General features: G+C 44.9%; 1 protein-coding gene across 8 annotated transcripts in view; it reads right to left on the bottom strand.

The window, feature by feature from the left end:
* LOC106591301 (neuroligin-3) overlaps positions 1 to 22,417 on the bottom strand; it is a 493,706-nt gene that overhangs the window by 381,754 nt on the left and 89,535 nt on the right. For 4 of the 8 annotated variants that reach the window (XM_045717885.1, XM_045717892.1, XM_045717888.1 and 1 more), the window contains exon 2: positions 13,858 to 14,109. The exons of the other annotated variants lie outside the window; for them this stretch is intronic. The gene's annotated coding sequence lies outside the window, so the exon portion shown is untranslated. The remainder of the gene's footprint in view (positions 1 to 13,857; positions 14,110 to 22,417) is intronic. 8 annotated transcript variants of the gene reach the window in all.

Raw genomic sequence — 22,417 nt, 5'->3', positions numbered from 1 at the left:
TGTGTGTGTGTGTGTGTGTGTGTGTGTGTGTGTGTGTGTGTGTGTGTACGTGTCTTACACCCAGCCCTTCACACATTCCCCAGTTAGGATATAATACATCCCCCGGGTTTCAACAAGGACTAACATCCTGAACACAAAGTGTCAACATTATTATAGATGTGTAGAATAATAGGCTGTTGGTTTATAAATATCTTGTAGTAGTAGATAATTATGATGTCGGGACCTAATTAAATACATATATACATACTAAAGTTCAGTTCAACAACAACACCAACAGTCATGAATCTAATTTACACTTACTACAATGCAAAACACATCCGCTGAACAACAACAACGTCACAAATCAAAAATGAAATAACTAGATGTTGTAGTTAATAAGGTGTAACATTTCTGGACATGCAGGGCTGGAGGAAATTCTGGTTGTCTGGCTTTGTGTTGTGTCTGTTTTATGGAATATAAAATCCAAATCAAAGAGAGTTCTGGTGAACGGCCCATGCAAATCCAAGCAAAGCGAAGCAGACCCAGACCCTTTGAAGAGCTGATCGCTCTGAGGATGACACTGAGCTAACCTCTATTTCAAAGAACATTCATATCTCCTGTACTAACAGATGATTGGTCCATATCTCATGTACTAACAGATGATTGGTCCATATCTCATGTACTAACAGATGATTGGTCTATAGCTCCTGTACTAACAGATGATTGGTCTACATCTTCCGTACTAACAGATGATTGGTCTATAGCTCCTGTACTAACAGATGATTGGTCTATATATCCTGTACTAACAGATGATTGGTCTAAATCTCCTGTACTAACAGATGATTGGTCTATAGCTCCTGTACTAACAGATGATTGGTCTATATATCCTGTACTAACAGATGATTGGTCTATATCTCCTGTACTAACAGATGATTGGTCTATAGCTCCTGTACTAACAGATGATTGGTCTATAGCTCCTGTACTAACAGATGATTGGTCTATTTCTCCTGTACTAACAGATGATTGGTCTATAGCTCCTGTACTAACAGATGATTGGTCTATATCTCCTGTACTAACAGATGATTGGTCTATATCTCCTGTACTAACAGATGATTGGTCTATATATCCTGTACTAACAGATGATTGGTCTATATCTCCTGTACTAACAGATGATTGGTCTATAGCTCCTGTACTAACAGATGATTGGTCTATAGCTCCTGTACTAACAGATGATTGGTCTATATCTCCTGTACTAACAGATGATTGGTCTATATCTCCTGTACTAACAGATGATTGGTCTATATCTCCTGTACTAACAGATGATTGGTCCATAGCTCATATTATTCTGAACTTACTGGATATAAAGTTGCAGCTTTCATCCATATCATTTTGAATAATGTGTTTTGTACCAGACAGAGATGAGAAGAACACATGATCTGGCGACAAACAACAGCACATTTCCATTTCATTTGTAAGGTTGCAAAATGTTGGTACCTTTTCCAAACTCCCACGGTTGTCCAGAAATCCTGGTTGCATTTTGAAATGGTGTGAAGTAGTGCACTAGGACACACCAAGTGTCTTGGCATTTGCAGACGACCTAGCATAGCTGCATTAATATGCTGAGGCAAGACATTCCTTCATATCTTGTACAGGCAAAGCTGTTCTGTTAATTCCATCTATCCTCAGTATAATGTTATGATGTGATCTGCTATTTGAGAACAACCATATTTCACATGTTAAAGCTATATCCTTCATCTTGAATATACCAGTGTAGCATATTCATCAAATATTGTCACCTTACTTAGTCCTCTGGGCATAAAATTTTAATGGAGGTGGTTCGGGAAACCAGGCTAGGCTTTAGCTCAGAGGGCTAACATAGTCATAGTATTATTATTATTATTATTATTATTATTATTATTATGTGAAGCCAACCCGTGTTGATCACTTAACTACACTTATAGCCACAAACACACATTCAGTAGATGAAACAATAAACCTACAATATTCATGTTTTTGCTAACTATGAATGCCCCGAGTAAACCTGAAAGCAATTTGGGTTTCAATTAACTTGAAGAGGAACTTGAATAGAGAAAATAGCATTTATTATTAAAGTTTACCCCCATTAAATTGAGGTTTCCTTCTCAAAGAGCGTGACTTGTTGTTGTCATGCAGCTAGAGAAGCATTTACAAGCTCCAAGAGCCAGCTCAGCTCAGCAACAGTCATGCTATTTACATGGAAATGATTTGTGGAACTGCAGAGTGAGCAGCAAGTGTCGAATCACAAAACGAAAGGAGCCAAAGAGTATTGATGTGGGACAAGCGGAGAATCCTGAATAAAAAAGATATTGAAAGCTGAGATATACAGAACATGAGTGCACTTCTTGACAGAGAAAAACCCATGACATCTATTTTTCATACAAAAACATATTAGATGTATTAACATTATGGACCTGACGAGGTACATATACTGGACGGTGCATATTGACCGCTAGTCTGGCCCATGTCAAATGAAGTGTCTGGCAATACATAATGTCTGTTTATAGTTTTTGTGAGAATGTATAGTACAAGTCAAAAGTTTGGACACACCTACTCATTCAAGGGTTTTTCTTTATTTATATTATTTTCTACATTGTAGAAAAACAGTGAAGATATCAAAACTATGACATAACACATATGGAATCATGATGTAACCAAAAATAATGTTAAACAAATCAAAATACATTTAATATTTGAGATTCCTCAAAGTAGCCACCCTTTGCCTTGATGACAGCTTTGCACACTCTTGGCATTCCTCAACCAGCTTCATGAGGAATGCTTTTCCAACAGTCTTGAAGGAGTTCCCACATATGCTGAGCACTTGTTGGCTGCTTTAATTTCACACTGCAGTCCAACTCATCCCAAACCATCTCAATTGGGTTGAGGTCGGGTGATTGTGGAGGCCAGGTCATCTGATGCAGCACTCCAGCCTGGAGGTGTGTTTTGGGTCATTGTCCTGTTGAAAAACAGATGATAATCCCACTAAGTGTAAACCAGATGGGATGGTGTATCACTGCAGAATGCTGTGGTAGCCATGCTGGTTAAGTGTGCCTTGAGTTGTAAATAAATCACTGACAGTGTCACCAGCAAAGCACACCCGCACCATCACACCTCCTCCTCCATGCTTCACGGTGGGAACCACACATGCGGAGATCATCCGTTCACGTACTCTGCATCTCACAAAGACACAGCGGTTGGAACCAAAAATCTAAAATTTGGACTCATCAGACCAAAGGAAAGATTTCCACCAGTCTAATGTCCATTGCTCGTGTTTCTTGGTAATGGTTTGACCATAAAGTCCTGATTCACGCAGTCTCCTCTGAACAGTTGATGTTGAGATGTGTCTGTTACTTGAACTCTGTGAAGCATTTATTTGGACTGCAATTTCTGGGGCTGGTAACTTTAATGAACTTATCCTCTGCAGCAGAGGTAACTCTGGGTCTTCCTTTCCTGTGGCGTTCCTCATGAGAGCCAGTTTCATCATAGCGCTTGATGGTTTTGCGACTACACTTGAAGAAACTTTCAAAGTTCTTGACATTTTCCGTATTGACTGACCTTAATTTCTTAAAGTAATGATGGACTGTTCTTTCTCTTTGCTTATTTGAGCTGTTCTTGCAATAATATGGACTTGGTCTTACCACCCACCCCTACCTTGTCACAACACAACTGATTAAAGCATTAAGGAAAGAAATTGGTGGCATATATATATGAAAGTTCACATGTTCCACAAGGCATTTCTGCCCAAAATTTCACAACATACAGCTAGTTTTCTGAAATGAGACACATATGTGTGTGCCATATAGCAGACGTTTGTATCCAAACTGATACAGTTGCATATGGTTGGTCCCAGGAACCAAACCCACTAACCTGGTGTTGCAAATACTATGCTCTACCAACTGTCATTACCGGTGTGAACCAGGGTCCCATCTGTAAAACATCTCATTACTGGTGTGAACCAGGGTCCCATCTTTAAAACATCTCATTACTGGTCTGTACCAGGGTCCTATCTTTAAAACATCTCATTACTGGTCTGTACCAGGGTCCCATCTTTAAAACATCTCATTACTGGTCTGTACCAGGGTCCCATCTTTAACACATCTCATTACTGGTGTGAACCAGGGTCCCATCTGTAAAACATCTCATTACTGGTCTGTACCAGGGTCCAATCTTTAAAACATCTCATTACTGGTGTGTACCAGGGTCCCATCTTTAAAACATCTCATTACTGGTGTGAACCAGGGTCCCATCTTTAAAACATCTCATTACTGGTCTGTACCAGGGTCCCATCTTTAAAACATCTCATTACTGGTGTGAACCAGGGCAGCAGACAGGTGGATTTAGAGGAGATATGGGGGGGATGAGTGACACTGATATCAATCATCACCAATTGAACCTACACACACCTTATCCCTTATCCAGTATCACACACACACACGCACGTTCGCACGTATACACACACACACACACACACACACACACACACACACACACACACACACACACACACACACACACACACACACACACACACACACACACACACCACCTTAAACCATGGACTGACACAGACCTTATCTAAAAGCCCTGGCTGCCCCCACCATTGATCCCATCATGCAGGCTCTGGTTCAGGCTCTGGTTCAGGCTCTGGTTCAGGCTCTGGTTCAGGCTCTGGTTCAGGCTCTGGTTCAGGCTCTGGTTCAGGCTCTGGTTCAGGCTCTGGTTCAGGCTCTGGTTCAGGCTCTGGTTTAAGCTCTGGTTCAGGCTCTGGTTCAGGCTCTGGTTCAGGCTCTGGTTCAGGCTCTGGTTCAGGCTCTGGTTCAGGCTCTGGTTTAAGCTCTGGTTCAGGCTCTGGTTCAGGCTCTGGTTCAGGCTCTGGTTCAGGCTCTGGTTCAGGCTCTGGTTCAGGCTCTGGTTCAGGCTCTGGGCTGGGCTTGTACTTTAGGGGACCCTAAAGCTTTGCAAAATGGTTAATCTGAAATAAATACATCCGATGGAAAGCTGCTATTCAGCTGGCAGGTATTAGAGTGCTGGCTAGCTTTATGGGAGGAGGAGGAGGAGGAGGAGGAGGAGGAGGAGGAGGGGACGATGCGTCAGAAGGGTTTTTGGAGTGATAACATAATGCCCTGTTTTTCCTCCCTCCAACTCCTCTCCTCTTCCCAGGCAGCTGTCGAGGAAAGAGCCTTTTTGTCACTCCTCCATCCTCCCCTCATTAAATTGTCATTGTCATGCTTCAATCCCTCCCTTGATGCCTTTTCATTCGTCTACAGATGTAGGATCTTCATTTGATCACACTTTTGTTGCGGAGAATTTGCCTCCACAGCAGGAAATGCAAACTTGTTGTGTTTTGTGATTTAAAAGAGTTCTAAAGTTTGTAATTTCTGTTTTAAAATGTCAGACTTGATTTACCCTAATGAAAAATGTATGAACCCCTACAAAAAATGTCCATTAATTAAAATATACATAATAATTTGCATATCCTGCTAGTGCAGGACTATTTTACTTCTGTAGCAAACTGTCTCAAATTAAGATCCTACATCTGTAGCTCTCCTTCCCTCATTGAATTTCCATCCATCCTTCCCTTGTTGTGTTTTCACAGCCGTAACGAGCTGCTTGCTGTTTCACATCACAACTGTTTAGTAGTCCAGAGAGACACACAGACATGATCTAAGGCACTGCATCTCAGTGTAGTCCAGAGAGATAGAGTCCAGAGAGATAGAGTCCAGAGAGATAGAGTCCAGAGAGATAGAGTCCAGAAAGATAGAGTCCAGAGAGATAGTCCAGAGAGATAGAGTCCAGAGAGATAGAGTCCAGACACACAGACATGATGTTTGAAGACTTCGAGGAATAGAGGAATACCTTAAAAGGCAGAGCACTTTCTTCAACTGGTATAAAGGGGAAAGAACAGCAGAGATACGTCAGCTCTCATTACTGACACAGCATAGAGAGAAGAGTTTAGGGACGAATTAAGGAGACTGCTTTGAGTTGTTAGGAATGAATGAATTGGCTAGGAAGGGGGAGAAAAGGAGAGAGATAGAGAGAAAAAAAGAGAGGTGGGTGAGCTAGATTGAGGGTGAGAGAGTAGAGAGAGAGAGACAGAGAGATAGACCAGAGGGAGAGAGCGAGAGAAAGTAATTGACAGAGGACAATGGAGAGAGAGACACAGAGACAGAGAGCTAGGGAGAGAGAGATGTCATTCAAGAGAGAGCTGTTTCAATACGACAGGTGGAGGAAGTCAGACCATCCCGCTGTCACACTTATCAGAGTTCTCCTAGCTGAGCTGAGATGTCTCTCTGGCTGATGTGTCTCCTCTCTCTCCTCCATTCAGTTTTTCTAATCCTTTCTGAAAGCCTATCTGGGATGTCAGGCTTCTTCCTAAATTGGCTGCTGTTCTTAGTGATTGATTAAAGTAGTGTAACCCAGCTTTAGCAGACAGACGTCCGCTCCCTACCCCTGCCAACTCTATTAGGTAATGCATCCCTTGTCATTGAACCAGAGATATTGGGACTTCTTTTCTCTTTTTTGATTGTATCTCTTCCAGGACTTGTCTGTCCATCGCACCAGGATCCATTTGATACATGTCCTTGTGTGTGGAGAAGAGGAGACGTGGAGAAGAGGAGACGTGGAGAAGAGGAGACGTGGAGAAGAGGAGACGTGGAGAAGAGGAGACATGGAGAAGAGGAGACATGGAGAAGAGGAGACGTGGAGAAGAGGAGACGTGGAGAAGAGGAGACGAAGAGGAGACATGGAGAAGAGGGGACGTGGAGAAGAGGAGACGTGGAGAAGAGGAGACGTGGAGAAGAGGAGACGTGGAGAAGAGGAGACGTGGAGAAGAGGAGACATGGAGAAGAGGAGACATGGAGAAGAGGAGACGTGGAGAAGAGGAGACATAGAGAAGAGGAGACGTGGAGAAGATGAGACGTGGAGAAGAGGAGACATAGAGAAGAGGAGACGTGGAGAAGAGGAGACATGGAGAAGAGGAGACATAGAGAAGAGGGGACATGGAGAAGAGGAGACGTGGAGAAGAGGAGACATGGAGAAGAGGGGACATGGAGAAGAGGAGACATAGAGAAGAGGGGACATGGAGAAGAGGAGACGTGGAGAAGAGGAGACGTGGAGAAGAGGAGACATAGAGAAGAGGAGACGTGGAGAAGAGGAGACATGGAGAAGAGGGGACATGGAGAAGAGGAGACATGGAGAAGAGGAGACGTGGAGAAGAGGAGACATGGAGAAGAGGAGACATAGAGAAGAGGAGACGTGGAGAAGAGGAGACATAGAGAAGAGGAGACGTGGAGAAGAGGAGACATGGAGAAGAGGAGACATGGAGAAGAGGAGACATAGAGAAGAGGAGACGTGGAGAAGAGGAGACATAGAGAAGAGGAGACGTGGAGAAGAGGAGACATGGAGAAGAGGGGACATGGAGAAGAGGAGACATGGAAGCAGAATGCCCAGTCTTATCACTACGTGTGTGATAGGACAGCTGGCTTCAGATCAAACACAGATTGGGCTGAAGCTCACACAGACAGATTTTATGGAGCAATACCACATCGAGCTCCAACACTGCATTATTTACACAGAAGGCTTACATCTGTCACTCCAGACGCAAAACAGTGTGTGCTTCACAAGAGATAACGCTTGTAAAAGAAATGCCACTTTTGTCAGTGTTTTTACTGGGTTGTGAGTGATCATCATGACATGGATCAGAGCTTCAGAAACATACACAGTACCAGTCAAAAGTTTGGACACACCTACTCATTCAAGGGTTTTTCTTTATTTTTACTGTTTTCTACATTGTAGAATAATAGTGAAGACATCACAACTATGAAATAACACATATGGAATCATGTAGTAACCAAAAAAGTGTTAAACAAATCAAAATATATTTTAGATTTGAGATTCTTCAAAGCCACCCTTTTCCTTGATGACAGCTTTGCACACTCAAGGCATTCTCTCAACCAGCTTCATGAGGTAGTCAGCCCAAATAAAAGCTTCACCAAGATCAAGTAACAGATACATCTCAACATCAACTGTTCAGAGGAAACTTTGTTAATCATCCCTTCATGGTCAAACCACTTCCAAGAAACACGAGCAATGGACATTAGACTGGTGGAAATCTGTCCTTTGGTCTGATGAGTCCAAATTTTAGATTTTTGGTTCCAACCGGAGTGTCTTTGTGAGACACAGAGTAGGTGAACGGATGATCTCCGCTTGTGTGGTTCCCACCGTGAAGCATGGAGGAGGAGGTGTGATGGTGCGGGGGTGCTTTGCTGGTGACTCTGTCTGTGATTTATTTACAACTCAAGGCACACTTACCACAGCATTCTGCAGCGATTCGCCATCCCATCTGGTTTACACTTAGTGGGATCATCATCTGTTTTTCAACAGGACAATGACCCAAAACACACCTCCAGGCTGGAGTGCTGCATCAGATGACCTGGCCTCCACAATCACCCGACCTCAACCCAATTGAGATGGTTTGGGATGAGTTGGACTGCAGTGTGAAATTAAAGCAGCCAACAAGTGCTCAGCATATGTGGGAACTCTTTCATGACTGTTGGAAAAGCATTCCTCTTGAAGCTGGTCGAGAGAACAAGAGTGTGCAAAGCTGTCATCAAGGCAATGGGTGGCTACTTTCAAGAATCTGAAATATAAAATATATTTTGATTTGTTAAATGCTTTTTTTGCTTACTACATGATTCCATATGGGCAATTTCATAGTTTTGATGTCTTTACTGTTATTCTACAAAAATAAAGAAAAATGTAATGAGTAGGTATCTCCAAACTATTGACTGGTACCGCATATAAACCTCCCTCTGACACTGAGCTAACCATCAGGCTGCAATTCACAGGACTTTATACTGTAACAGAGGAGAGGAGAGGAGAGGAGAGGAGAGGAGAGGAGAGGAGAGGAGAGGAGAGGAGAGGAGAGGAGAGGAGAGGAGAGGAGAGGAGAGGAGAGGAGAGGAGAGGAGAGGAGAGGAGATGACCTGGTGTTATTGCTGATTCCTGAGTCCTGCTAGTGTTAGTGTCTCGTTCGCCTGCAGATCATTGTTCGCACACACACACACTGTAATGACAAGGACACACATACGGTACCGTACATTAAAACACTGCAGGCCTATTGAGGTCATTAAAGGGTAAATACCCAGGCGCCACACACAGAGATGGCACCACACCACTTCCCTTCACAGTCCTCCCCAATGAAACAACACATTCCATCTGAGAGTAGAGATCACTGAGCTACAATAACACGGACACTAATCAAACTCTCTCCATCTCCATCCAACCCCTACAGAATAGCCAATTGAAATATATATTTTTTGCTGAGCACGTATGCTTTAGAGTTGAAGGTTTTAAACATGGTTCCATATCAGACAGGACGTTGTTAATGCGACCTCTCTAACTTGGAACCCCATTTTTTTCTTTGTCTTTTACCAGATCTAATGTGTTATATTCTCCTACATTAATTTCACATTTCCACAAACTTCAAAGTGTTTCCTTTCAAATGGTATGAAGAGTATGCATCTCCTTGCTTCAGGGCCTGAGCTACAGGCAGTTAGATTTGGGTATGTCAAATCCTTAAGAGGTTCCTCTCTAACTCTCCAAATGACAGGAATTCATCTCAATTTTCAAATCCCATTTGTATGTTTAAATGCACAGTAGGATGAATTAACAAATGTCGGCTCTCTCTCTCTCTCTCTCTCTCTCTCTCTCTCTCTCTCTCTCTTGATTCAATTTAAGGGGCTTTATTGGCATGGGAAACATATGTTTACATTGCCAAAGCAAATAGAATAGAAAATAAACAAAAGGAAAATAAACAATCCAAAATTAACAGTAAACAATACACTTACAAAAGTTTTTAAATAATGTAGACATTTAAAATGTTATATTATTTGCTATGTACAGTGTTGTAACAATGTGCAAGTAGTTGAAGTATGAAAGGGAAAATAAATAAATAGATAAATATAGGTTATATTTACTTTCCATAATTTTGGGTCAGTCACGGTGGTCATGTACTCTAACCACTGTGTCCGCTCTGTTTAGGGCCAAATAGCATTCTAGTTTGCTCTATTTTGTTGGTTGATTCTTTACAGTGTTTCAAGTAGTTATCTTTTTGCTTTCTCATAATTTGGTTGGGTCTAAATGTGTTGCTGTCCTGGGGCTCTGTGGGGTGTGTCTGTGAACAGAGCCCCAGGACCAGCTGGCTGAAGAGCTCTTCTCCAGGTTCATCTCTCTGAGGGCTTTGTGGTGGAATGTGTGGACATTGCTTCCTTTTATGGAACGCTGTTTGGGTCTTTGCGTGTCACAAATTATACAAGCTTTGAATTTGACACGTAAAATAACACAATTCTATTATAGAATGTTGTGTGTGCTGAATTTGCACGTGCAAGCCAAGCGTCCCCACTATGATCAGTAGCACTATCAAAGCTGTAAAAAGAAAAACAAGTCTGCAAACCTCTTCGGTAATAAGGCATTATTTGTTCAAGCATTTGAAATGAGAGCAAGATCAAACGAGCAGGATCAAATGTTTGCAAATATCTTTGATACAGATGTTATTAGAAACTTCTGGGGTAGCTAGCTTTAGCTTGGTACCTAGCTAGCACCAATGCAACCAGCCTGAAAACAATGACCAATGGAAACTGCAGTCATTTTCAATACTCGTAGCAATGATTTAAAATCCAAGTGAGTAAGTATTAGCTTGTTGCCCAATGCTAACTTTTTAAGCAGCCAGCTATCTTCATCTGGCTAGTGAGGCCTGACCGGACCGGGTTGTGTGTTGTGACTCTAGCCACAATATGGATTAGCCACAATTGTGGAATTTGAGGTTAACCTTCAAAATAAGTCCCTCTTTGAAATTGATGCAAATGGTTACAATTGGTGGAATCATGCCATATTTAGACTAGATAATGTTAAACAAGGTTGGATTGTTGGAATGTGGAGCAATAAAATGGGGTATCAGTCTACTCGGTGACACCTACAGAACACTGTGAATAATGTACGCAAATATTAGCATAGTAGCTCTTATTGCAGGAATTTAGCCTTCACATATGAAATACGAGTGCTATTGTAATCAATATGTAATAACTACGTAAAAAATGTATGACCCTAGGTAGGTTTATTTGAACAGTGAGAGACAGAATAACAACAGAAAAATCCAGAAAAACGCATGTCAAATATGTTATAAATTGATTTGCATTTTAATGAGGGAAATAAGTATTTGACCCCTCTGCAAAACATGACTTAGTGGCAAAACACTTGTTGGCAATCACAGAGGTCAGAAGTTTCTTGTAGTTGGCCACCAGGTTTGCACACATCTCAGGAGGGATTTTGTCCCACTCCTCTTTGCAGATCTTCTCCAAGTCATTAAGGTTTCGAGGCTGACGTTTGGCAAGGCAAACCTTCAGCTCCCTCCACAGATTTTCTATGGGATTAAGGTCTGGAGACTGGCTACATTTACATTTTAGTCATTCAGCAGATGCTCTTATCCAGAAATACTCACAGTAGTGAATGCATACATTTCATACATTTTTTCTCCGTACTGGTCCACCGTGGGAATCGAACCCACAACCCTGGCATTGCAAACACCATGCTCTACCAACTGAGCCACACGGGACTAGGCCACTCCAGGGCTAGGCCACTCCAGGACCTTAATGTGCTTCTTCTTGAGCCACTCCTTTGTTGCCTTGACCGTGTGTTTTGGGTCATTGTCATGCTGGAATACCCATCCACGACCCATTTTCAATGCACTGGCTGAGGGAAGGAGGTTCTCACCCAAGATTTTACGGTACATGGCCCCGTCCATCGTCCCTTTGATGCGGTGAAGTTGTCCTGTCCCCTTAGCAGAAAAACACCCCCAAAGCATAATGTTTCCACCTCCATGTTTGACGGTGGGGATGGTGTTCTTGGGGTCATAGGCAGCATTCCTCCTCCTTCAAACACGGCGAGTTGAGTTGATGCCAAAGAGCTCCATTTTGGTCTCATCTGACCATAACACTTTTAGCCAGTTGTCCTCTGAATCATTCAAACTTCAGACGGGCATGTATATGTGCTTTCTTGAGCCGGGGGACCTTGCGGGTGCTGCAGGATTTCAGTCCTTCACGGCGTAGTGTGTTACCAATTGTTTTCTTGGTGACTATGGTCCCAGCTGCCTTGAGATCATTGACAAGATCCTCCTGTGTAGTTCTGGGCTGATTCCTCACCGTTCTCATGATCATTGCAACTCCACGAGGTGAGATCTTGCATGGAGCCCCAGGCCGAGGGAGATTGACAGTTATTTTGTGTTTTTTCCATTTGCGAATAATCGCACCAACTGTTGTCACCTTCTCACCAAGCTGCTTGGCGATGATCTTATAGCCCATTCCAGCCTTGTGTAGGTCTACAATCTTGTCCCTGACATCCTTGGAGAGCTCTTTGGTCTTGGCCATGGTGGAGAGTTTGGAATCTGATTGATTGATTGCTTCTGTGGACATGTTTCTTTTATACAGGTAACAAACTGAGATTAGGAGCGCTCCCTTAGTGTGCTCCTAATCTCAGCTCGTTACCTGTATAAAAGACACCTGGGAGCCAGAAATCTTTCTGATTGAGAGGGGGTCAAATACTTATTTCCCTCATTAAAATGCAAATCATTTTATAACATTTTTGACATGCGTTTTTCTGGATTTGTTTGTTGTTATTCTGTCTCTCACTGTTCAAATAAACCTACCATTAAAATTATAGACTGATCATTTATTTGTAAGTGGGCAAACGTACAAAATCAGCAGGGGGTCAAACACTTTTTTCCCCCACTGTATGTTCCCATGTTCTGAGCAAGGCACTTAAACTTTATCTTTCTTACATGGCACATATTGCACTTTTACTTTATTTAAACCAAATTGAACATGTTTCATTATTTATTTGAGGCTAAATTGATTTTATTGATGTATTATATTAAGTTAAAATATGTGTTCATTCAGTATTGTTGTAATTGTCATTATTACAAACAAAAAAATAAAAAATTGGCCGATTAATCGGCATCGGGGTTTCTTGGTCCTCCAATAATCGGTATCGGCATTGAAAAATCATAATCGGTCGACCTCTAGTTAATCCCTGTGTGCTGAGGGTGTCAGGTTCTTGTCAGGTTCTGGCATTTAGGTTACACAGACTCGTACCTGTCCCTGGGCCTGGAAACTGTTGATCTCCCCCTCTAGGATGGAGAAACAGTCATCGATAAAGTATGGCGATTCTATTGGGGGGATATAGGTAGCACACATGAGGACATTTGTCTCTGTTGAGATAAATTCCTTATTAATTTCTAGCCAGATGTAAAATGTTCCTGTTTTGACTAATTTAATAGTGGGTTAGGTCTGCTCTATACCAAATTAGCATACCCCCCCCCTGAGTTTCTTCCCTGTTTCACACCTGGTAGCACTCCGTCACTGCTGTTAGCTGTGCCATGTGTTCCTGTCTCTTCTCCTTCACTGCTGTTAGCTGTGCCATGTGTTCCTGTCTCTCCTCCTTCACTGCTGTTAGCTGTGCCATGTGTTCCTGTCTCTCCTCTTTCACTGCTGTTAGCTGTGCCATGTGTTCCTCTCTCTCCTCCTTCACTGCTGTTAGCTGTGCCATGTGTTCCTGTCTCTCCTCCTTCACTGCTGTTAGCTGTGCCATGTGTTCCTCTCTCTCCTCCTTCACTGCTGTTAGCTGTGCCATGTGTTCCTGTCTCTCCTCCTTCACTGCTGTTAGCTGTGCCATGTGTTCCTCTCTCTCCTCCTTCACTGCTGTTAGCTGTGCCATGTGTTCCTCTCTCTCCTCCTTCACTGCTGTTAGCTGTGCCATGTGTTCCTGTCTCTTCTCCTTAAGTTCTCTCACCTCACTCCGTAGAGCAGCCAGTTCTCTCAGACAGCCGTCCATCTCCACCTTCTGCCCTCCGGGTCTTGTTGGGGGGTGTTGTTGTTCTGGTCTGTTTTGTGGGTTTGTTCTGTCTGGATTGTGTGGACTAGCTCTCTGAGCTCCACCATCTCTCTCTCCAGCTCTGTGAATGTATCCCTCTCAACAATGGAGGAGCAGTGCAGTTGTGGGACCTGGGTGTGTTCAGTGCTGGGGATGGGGGGCAATCCTCATCTGCAAGACAGGTTGAAGTGGTGTGATCAGACTCACTCAGGATGGGGGAGTCATCACAGAGAGAGAGTTTTTCCTGCTCTGCTCTCTCTTTGATCATGTAAAAGTCCTGCTGGAACTGCATGAGGATGCCCTGCACCATTACTGTCCCAGACTCAGGATGCCCTGCACCATTACTGTCCCAGACTCAGGATGCCCTGCACCATTACTGTCCCAGACTCAGGATGCCCTGCACCATTACTGTCCCAGACTCAGGATGCCCTGCACCATTACTGTCCCAGACTCAGGATGCCCTGCACCATTACTGTCCCAGACGTGTTTACGTTGACAGGGGTTGTTTACATTTCCTCAATGTCTGGTATTCTGAGTTTCCACCCTGGGCCAATACCCTCTCTCTTGACATAGGGGTAGTGTGCTCTTTTAGCACTGTGTCTTACCAGGGGATGGTCTGGTTAATATAGCACTGTGTCATGCCAGGGGATGGTCTGGTTAATATAGCACTGTGTCATGCCAGGGGATGGTCTGGTTAATATAACACTGTGTCATGCCAGGGGATGGTCTGGTTAATATAACACTGTGTCATGCCAGGGATGGTCTGGTTAATATAGCACTGTGTCATGCCAGGGGATGGACTGGTTAATATAACACTGTGTCATGCCAGGGGATGGTCTGGTTAATATAGCACTGTGTCATGCCAGGGGATGGACTGGTTAATATAGCACTGTGTCATGCCGGGGGATGGTCTGTGTTAATATAGCACTGTGTCATGCCAGGGGATGGTCTGGTTAATATAGCACTGTGTCATGCCAGGGGATGGTCTGGTTAATATAGCACTGTGTCATGCCAGGGGATGGTCTGTGTTAATATAGCACTGTGTCATGCCAGGGGATGGTCTGGTTAATATAGCACTGTGTCATGCCAGGGGATGGTCTGGTTAATATAGCACTGTGCCATGCCAGGGGATGGTCTGGTTAATATAACACTGTGTCATGCCAGGGGATGGTCTGGTTAATATAGCACTGTGTCATGCCAGGGGATGGTCTGGTTAATATAGCACTGTGTCATGCCAGGGGATGGTCTTGTTAATATAGCACTGTGTCATGCCAGGGGATGGTCTGGTTAATATAGCACTGTGTCATGCCAGGGGATGGTCTTGTTAATATAGCACTGTGCCATACCAGGGGATGGTCTGGTTAATATAGCACTGTGTCATGCCAGGGGATGGTCTGGTTAATATAGCACTGTGTCATGCCAGGGGATGGTCTTGTTAATATAGCACTGTGTCATGCCAGGGGATGGTCTGGTTAATATAGCACTGTGTCATGCCAGGGGATGGTCTGGTTAATATAACACTGTGCCATACCAGGGGATGGTCTGGTTAATATAGCACTGTGCCAGGGGATGGTCTGGTTAATATAACACTGTGCCATGCCAGGGGATGGTCTAGTTAATATAGCACTGTGTCATGCCAGGGGAAGGTCTGGTTAATATAGCACTGTGCCAGGGGATGGTCTGGTTAATATAGCACTGTGTCATGCAAGGGGATGGTCTGTGTTAATATAGCACTGTGCCATGCCAGGGGATGGTCTGGTTAATATAGCACTGTGTCATGCCAGGCGATGGTCTGGTTAATATAGCACTGTGTCATGCCAGGGGATGGTCTGGTTAATATAGCACTGTGTCATGCCAGGGGATGGTCTGTGTTAATATAGCACTGTGTCATGCCAGGGGATGGTCTGTGTTAATATAGCACTGTGTCATGCCAGGCGATGGTCTGGTTAATATAGCACTGTGTCATGCCAGGGGATGGTCTGTGTTAATATAGCACTGTGTCATGCCAGGGGATGGTCTGTGTTAATATAGCACTGTGTCATGCCAGGGGATGGTCTGTGTTAATATAGCACTGTGTCATGCCAGGGGATGGTCTGTGTTAATATAGCACTGTGCCATGCCAGGGACGGTCTGGTTAATATAGCACTGTGCCATGCCAGGGGATGGTCTGGTTAATATAGCACTGTGTCATGCCAGGGGATGGTCTGGTTAATATAGCACTGTGTCATGCCAGGGGATTGTCTGGTTAATATAGCACTGTGCCAGGGGATGGTCTGATTAATATAGCACTGTGTCATGCCAGGGGATGGTCTGTGTTAATATAGCACTGTGTCATGCCAGGGGATGGTCTGGTTAATATAGCACTGTGTCATGCCAGGGGATTGTCTGGTTAATATAGCACATGTGTCATGCCAGGGGATGGTCTGTGTTAATATAGCACTGTGCCAGGGGATGGTCTGGTTAATATAGCACTGTGTCATGCCAGGGGATGGTCTGGTTAATATAGCACTGTGTCATGCCAGGGGATGGTCTGGTTAATATAGCACTGTGTCATACCAGGGGATGGTCTGGTTAATATAGCACTGTGTCATGCCAGGGGATGGTCTGTGTTAATATAGCACTGTGCCATGCCAGGGGATGGTCTGTGTTAATATTGCACTGTGTCATGCCAGGGGATGGTCTGATTAATATAGCACTGTGTCATGCCAGGGGATGGTCTGTGTTAATATAGCACTGTGTCATGCCAGGGGATGGTCTGTGTTAATATAGCACTGTGCCATGCCAGGGGATGGTCTGGTTAATATAGCACTGTGTCATGCCAGGGGATGGTCTGATTAATATAGCACTGTGTCATGCCAGGGGATGGTCTGGTTAATATAGCACTGTGCCATGCCAGGGGATGGTCTGGTTAATATAGCACTGTGTCATGCCAGGGGATGGTCTGGTTAATATAGCACTGTGTCATGCCAGGGGATGGTCTGTGTTAATATAGCACTGTGCCATGCCAGGGAATGGTCTGGTTAATATAGCACGGTGTCATGCCAGGGGATGGTCTGGTTAATATAGCACTGTGTCATGCCAGGGGACGGTCTGGTTAATATAGCACTGTGCCATGCCAGGGGATGGTCTGGTTAATATAGCACTGTGTCATGCCAGGGGATGGTCTGTGTTAATATAGCACTGTGCCAGGGGATGGTCTGGTTAATATAGCACTGTGTCATGCCAGGGGATGGTCTGTGTTAATATAGCACTGTGCCATGCCAGGGATGGTCTGTGTTAATATTGCACTGTGTCATGCCAGGGGATGGTCTGATTAATATAGCACTGTGTCATGCCAGGGGATGGTCTGTGTTAATATAGCACTGTGTCATGCCAGGGGATGGTCTGTTTAATATAGCACTGTGTCATGCCAGGGGATGGTCTGTGTTAATATAGCACTGTGCCAGGGGATGGTCTGGTTAATATAGCACTGTGTCATGCCAGGGGATGGTCTGTGTTAATATAGCACTGTGTCATGCCAGGGGATGGTCTGTGTTAATATAGCACTGTGCCATGCCAGGGGATGGTCTGGTTAATATAGCACTGTGTCATGCCAGGGGATGGTCTGTGTTAATATAGCACTGTGCCATTCCAGGGGATGGTCTGGTTAATATAGCACTGTGTCATGCCAGGGGATGGTCTGGTTAATATAGCAATGTGTCATGCCAGGGGATGTTCTGTGTTAATATAGCACTGTGTCATGCCAGGGGATGGTCTGGTTAATATAGCACTGTGTCATGCCAGGGGATGGTCTGGTTAATATAGCACTGTGTCATGCCAGGGGATGGTCTGGTTAATATAGCACTGTGTCATGCCAGGGCATTGTCTGTGTTAATATAGCACTGTGCCATGCCAGCGGATGGTCTGATTAATATAGCACTGTGCCATGCCAGGGGATGGTCTGGTTAATATAGCACTGTGTCATGCCAGGGGATGGTCTGTGTTAATATAGCACTGTGCCATGCCAGGGGATGGTCTGGTTAATATAGCACTGTGTCATGCCAGGGTATGGTCTGGTTAATATAGCACTGTGTCATGCCAGGGGATGGTCTGTGTTAATATAGAACTGTGCCAGGGGATGGTCTGATTAATATAGCACTGTGTCATGCCAGGGGATGGTCTGTGTTAATATAGCACTGTGTCATGCCAGGGGATGGTCTGTGTTAATATAGCACTGTGTCATGCCAGGGGATGGTCTGGTTAATATAGCACTGTGTCATGCCAGGGATGGTCTGGTTAATATAGCACTGTGCCATGCCAGGGGATGGTCTGTGTTAATATAGCACTGTGCCATGCCAGGGGATGGTCTGGTTAATATAGCACTGTGTCATGCAAGGGGATGGTCTGTGTTAATATAGCACTGTGCCATGCCAGGGGATGGTCTGGTTAATATAGCACTGTGTCATGCCAGGGGATGGTCTGGTTAATATAGCACTGTGTCATGCCAGGGGATGGTCTCTGTTAATATAGCACTGTGCCATGCCAGGGGATGGTCTGGTTAATATAGCACTGTGCCATGCCAGCGGATGGTCTGGTTAATATAGCACTGTGCCATACCAGGGGATGGTCTGTGTTAATATAGCACTGTGTCATGCCAGGGGATGGTCTGGTTAATATAACACTGTGCCATACCAGGGGATGGTCTGTGTTAATATAGCACTGTGCCATGCCAGGGGATGGTCTGGTTAATATAGCACTGTGCCATGCCAGCGGATGGTCTGGTTAATATAGCACTGTGCCATACCAGGGGATGGTCTGTGTTAATATAGCACTGTGTCATGCCAGGGGATGGTCTGGTTAATATAACACTGTGCCATACCAGGGGATGGTCTGTGTTAATATAGCACTGTGTCATGCCAGGGGATGGTCTGGTTAATATAGCACTGTGCCATGCCAGGGGATGGTCTGTGTTAATATAGCACTGTGTCATGCCAGGCGATGGTCTGGTTAATATAGCACTGTGTCATGCCAGGGGATGGTCTGTGTTAATATAGCACTGTGTCATGCCAGGGGATGGTCTGTGTTAATATAGCACTGTGTCATGCCAGGGGATGGTCTGTGTTAATATAGCACTGTGTCATGCCAGGGGATGGTCTGTGTTAATAGAGCACTGTGCCATGCCAGGGGACGGTCTGGTTAATATAGCACTGTGCCATGCCAGGGGATGGTCTGGTTAATATAGCACTGTGTCATGCCAGGGGATGGTCTGGTTAATATAGCACTGTGTCATGCCAGGGGATGGTCTGGTTAATATAGCACTGTGCCAGGGGATGGTCTGATTAATATAGCACTGTGTCATGCCAGGGGATGGTCTGTGTTAATATAGCACTGTGTCATGCCAGGGGATGGTCTGGTTAATATAGCACTGTGTCATGCCAGGGGATGGTCTGGGTTAATATAGCACTGTGTCATGCCAGGGGATGGTCTGGTTAATATAGCACTGTGTCATGCCAGGGGATGGTCTGTGTTAATATAGCAGTGTGCCAGGGGATGGTCTGGTTAATATAGCACTGTGTCATGCCAGGGGATGGTCTGGTTAATATAGCACTGTGTCATACCAGGGGATGGTCTGGTTAATATAGCACTGTGTCATGCCAGGGGATGGTCTGGTTAATATAGCACTGTGTCATGCCAGGGGATGGTCTGTGTTAATATAGCACTGTGCCATGCCAGGGATGGTCTGGTTAATATAGCACTGTGTCATGCCAGGGGATGGTCTGTGTTAATATAGCACTGTGTCATGCCAGGGGATGGTCTGGTTAATATAGCACTGTGCCATGCCAGGGGATGGTCTGGTTAATATAGCACTGTGTCATACCAGGGATGGTCTGGTTAATATAGCACTGTGTCATGCCAGGGGATGGTCTGTGTTAATATAGCACTGTGCCATGCCAGGGATGGTCTGGTTAATATAGCACTGTGTCATGCCAGGGGATGGTCTGTGTTAATATAGCACTGTGTCATGCCAGGGGATGGTCTGGTTAATATAGCACTGTGTCATACCAGGGGATGTTCTGTGTTAATATAGCACTGTGTCATGCCAGGGGATGGTCTGGTTAATATAGCACTGTGCCATGCCAGGGGATGGTCTGGTTAATATAGCACTGTGCCATACCAGGGGATGGTCTGGTTAATATAGCACTGTGTCATGCCAGGGGATGGTCTGTGTTAATATAGCACTGTGTCATACCAGGGGAGGGTCTGGTTAATATAGCACTGTGCCATGCCAGGGGATGGTCTGGTTAATATAGCACTGTGTCATGCCAGGGGATGGTCTGGTTAATATAACACTGTGTCATGCCAGGGGATGGTCTGGTTAATATAGCACTGTGTCATGCCAGGGGATGGTCTGGTTAATATAGCACTGTGCCATGCCAGGGGATGGTCTTGTTAATATAGCACTGTGCCATGCCAGGGGATGGTCTGGTTAATATAGCACTGTGCCATGCCAGCGGATGGTCTGGTTAATATAGCACTGTGCCATACCAGGGGATGGTCTGTGTTAATATAGCACTGTGCCATGCCAGCGGATGGTCTGGTTAATATAGCACTGTGCCATACCAGGGGATGGTCTGGTTAATATAGCACTGTGTCATGCCAGGGGATGGTCTGGTTAATATAACACTGTGCCATACCAGGGGATGGTCTGTGTTAATATAGCACTGTGTCATGCCAGGGGATGGTCTGGTTAATATAGCACTGTGCCATGCCAGGGGATGGTCTGTGTTAATATAGCACTGTGTCATGCCAGGCGATGGTCTGGTTAATATAGCACTGTGTCATGCCAGGGGATGGTCTGTGTTAATATAGCACTGTGTCATGCCAGGGGATGGTCTGTGTTAATATAGCACTGTGTCATGCCAGGGGATGGTCTGTGTTAATATAGCACTGTGTCATGCCAGGGGATGGTCTGTGTTAATATAGCACTGTGCCATGCCAGGGGACGGTCTGGTTAATATAGCACTGTGCCATGCCAGGGGATGGTCTGGTTAATATAGCACTGTGTCATGCCAGGGGATGGTCTGGTTAATATAGCACTGTACCAGGGGATGGTCTGGTTAATATAGCACTGTGCCAGGGGATGGTCTGATTAATATAGCACTGTGTCATGCCAGGGGATGGTCTGTGTTAATATAGCACTGTGTCATGCCAGGGGATGGTCTGGTTAATATAGCACTGTGTCATGCCAGGGGATGGTCTGGTTAATATAGCACTGTGTCATGCCAGGGGATGGTCTGTGTTAATATAGCAGTGTGCCAGGGGATGGTCTGGTTAATATAGCACTGTGTCATGCCAGGGGATGGTCTGGTTAATATAGCACTGTGTCATACCAGGGGATGGTCTGGTTAATATAGCACTGTGTCATGCCAGGGGATGGTCTGGTTAATATAGCACTGTGTCATGCCAGGGGATGGTCTGGTTAATATAGCACTGTGCCATGCCAGGGGATGGTCTGTGTTAATATGGCACTGTGTCATGCCAGGGGATGGTCTGTGTTAATATAGCACTGTGCCATGCCAGGGAATGGTCTGGTTAATATAGCACTGTGTCATGCCAGGGGATGGTCTTGTTAATATAGCACTGTGTCATGCCAGGGGACAGTCTGGTTAATATAGCACTGTGCCAGGGGATGGTCTGTGTTAATATAGCACTGTGTCATGCCAGGGGATGGTCTGGTTAATATAGCACTGTGTCATGCCAGGGGATGGTCTGGTTAATATAGCACTGTGTCATGCCAGGGGATGGTCTGGTTAATATAGCACTGTGTCATGCCAGGGGATGGTCTGGTTAATATAGCACTGTGTCATGCCAGGGGATGGTCTGGTTAATATAGCACTGTGCCAGGGGATGGTCTGATTAATATAGCACTGTGTCATGCCAGGGGATGGTCTGTGTTAATATAGCACTGTGTCATGCCAGGGGATGGTCTGGTTAATATAGCACTGTGTCATGCCAGGGGATGGTATGTGTTAATATAGCACTGTGTCATGCCAGGGGATGGTCTGGTTAATATAGCACTGTGTCATGCCAGGGGATGGTCTGGTTAATATAGCACTGTGTCATGCCAGGGGATGGTCTGTGTTAATATAGCACTGTGCCATGCCAGGGGATGGTCTGTGTTAATATAGCACTGTGTCATGCCAGGGGATGGTCTGTGTTAATATAGCACTGTGCCATGCCAGGGAATGGTCTGGTTAATATAGCACTGTGTCATGCCAGGGGATGGTCTAGTTAATATAGCACTGTGTCATGCCAGGGGATGGTCTGGTTAATATAGCACTGTGTCATGCCAGGGGATGGTCTTGTTAATATAGCACTGTGTCATGCCAGGGGATGGTCTGGTTAATATAGCACTGTGTCATGCCAGGGGATGGTCTGTGTTAATATAGCACTGTGTCATGCCAGGGGATGGTCTTGTTAATATAGCACTGTGTCATGC

Source organism: Salmo salar, chromosome ssa05 (assembly GCF_905237065.1).
Source record: "Salmo salar chromosome ssa05, Ssal_v3.1, whole genome shotgun sequence".
Taxonomy (NCBI): Eukaryota; Metazoa; Chordata; class Actinopteri; order Salmoniformes; family Salmonidae; genus Salmo; species Salmo salar.
This window is presented reverse-complemented; position numbering and strand designations above follow the sequence as displayed.